The sequence below is a fragment of the Zea mays genome, chromosome 4, assembly GCF_902167145.1.
Source record: "Zea mays cultivar B73 chromosome 4, Zm-B73-REFERENCE-NAM-5.0, whole genome shotgun sequence".
In the NCBI taxonomy this organism is placed as follows: Eukaryota; Viridiplantae; Streptophyta; class Magnoliopsida; order Poales; family Poaceae; genus Zea; species Zea mays.
In genome coordinates this window covers 3,920,106-3,922,394 of record NC_050099.1, presented here as the reverse complement: position 1 = coordinate 3,922,394, position 2,289 = coordinate 3,920,106, and positions in this window count along the sequence as shown.

Below are 2,289 nucleotides of genomic sequence, written 5' to 3'. Positions count from 1 at the left end.
AACATACCAATCCCACTCAATCCACATAGATTGAGAGCTGACCGAGCCCTAATAGTTATGGATAGTTGTTGGCTTTCCGATCCTTTTTGTGGTGATTGTTAATTCATGTATCGAACTCGTTTGTCTACTTTTTAATAAAATACAGGGCTATGTCCCTTCGTCATAAAAAAAACTTTCTTCTAAATTGTAAGACGTTCGCTATGTTTTAAAGATATATGCTTCCTACATATGTACATAATATATATATCCATATAAATAGCAAAAAGATATTGATATATCTAGAAAAAGTTAAAACGTCTTATAATTTATAATTAAGAAACAATATATTCTCAATGTGGCAAGGAGAGATGCTAAAAGATTGATCGTTATGCTCCTATCTTACCTAACCCTAAATAGGTTGTCTACTACCAATCATTTATACCTTTTACATGAATCAAGCTAAAGGGTCAACTTCATATCAAAATGGTGGAGTTCTGCAGTGATATGATAACTTATGTCCATCATCATGCATGCTGTTGAATTATTTTCGTTTGTTTGCTTCGCTAGTCTCCGTCCAAGTTAATTAGTTTGCTGTGTATGCTGACGGGTGCACTAGTTTGTGCACTGAGGCAGACGGCCGCCGTGATGCTTGTCACCGGTAGCCCGTCGCCATGAGTGCATGGTGTATGAAGGTGAACTAAGGTGTTGTTTAGTTCACAAAATATAACGTAAATGCTAATATAATGGTAATGATTCACACTCGATTACCATATACCCGTGATAATAATTTTGAATAGGACGATATCAAATTCTAGTGTGATATCCAATTACGGTTGGACTTAATTAACCAAACATGTTGTTTAACGTTATCGGTTATCATTCACGTTACAAATATGTCAACCAAACAACACCTAAGCATATATAGTTCAACTAGTTAGCTTCCTTATAGTTGAACCCGCCCACCTAAGTTTTAAGTTCTCGACTTGATGCAGGTTCTTATATTGTGGTAGTGGTAGATTTATTCTAGGATTTAATCCAAATACTCTCATCTCTGAATAAATTAATTCCTAGTGTTAACTTAAGTCGATTTTTTTAATCTCACTAAATATGTAGATACATATTGTCGGGAACCATAATTAGGGGTACCCTCAAGACTCCTAAATCTCAGCTGGTAACCCCCATCAGCACAAAACTGCAAAGGCCTGATGGGTGCGACTAAGTCAGGGATCGGTCCATTCGAGGGACGCGATCACGCCTCGCCCGAGCCCAGCCTCGGGCAAGGGCAGCCGACCCCGGAGGATCTACGTCTCGCCCGAGGACCCCCTCCAGCAACGGACACACCTTCGGCTCGCCCGAGGCCCAGTCTTCACCAAGAAGCAACCTTGGCCAAATCGCCACGCCAACCGACCAAATCGCAGGGGCATTTAATGCAAAGGTGGCCTGACACCTTTATCCTGACGCGCGCCCTCCAGTTGATATAGAGCCGAAGTGACCGTAGTCACTTCGCCGCTGCACTGACCGGCCTGACAAGAGGACAGCGCCGCCTACGCCGCTCTGACTGCTGTGCCACTCGACAGAGTGAGGTTAACAGCAGCCAAGTCCGGCCCTAGGCGCCATGGAAAACTCCGCTTCGCCCGACACCAGGGCTCGGACTCGGGCTCAGCCCCGGAAGACGACGAACTCCGCTTCGCCCGACCCCAGGGCTCGGACTCGGGCTCAGCCCCGGAAGACGACGAACTCCGCTTCGCCCGACCCCAGGGCTCGGACTCGGGCTCGGCCCCGGAAGACGACGAACTCCGCTTCGCCCGACCCCAGGGCTCGGACTCGGGCTCGGCCCCGGAAGACGACGAACTCCGCTTCGCCCGACCCCAGGGCTCGGACTCGGGCTCGGCCCTGGAAGACGACGAACTCCGCTTCGCCCGACCCCAGGGCTCGGACTTGGGCTCGGCCCTGGAAGACGACGAACTCCGCTTCGCCCGACCCCAGGGCTCGGACTTGGGCTCGGCCCCGGAAGACGACGAACTCCGCTTCGCCCGACCCCAGGGCTCGGACTCGGGCTCAGCCCCGGAAGACGACGAACTCCGCTTCGCCCGACCCTAGGGCTCGGACTCAGCCCTGGCATCAGCCGACGGTCTCCGCCTCGCCCGACCCAGGGCCTCGGATTCGACCTCGGCCTTGGAAGACAGACTCGACCTCGACCTCGGAGGAGCCTCCACCTCGCCCAACCCAGGGCACGGACTGACCACGTCAACAGCAGGCGCCATCATTACCCTGCCCCAAGCTGACTCAGGCTACGAGGAACAAGACCGA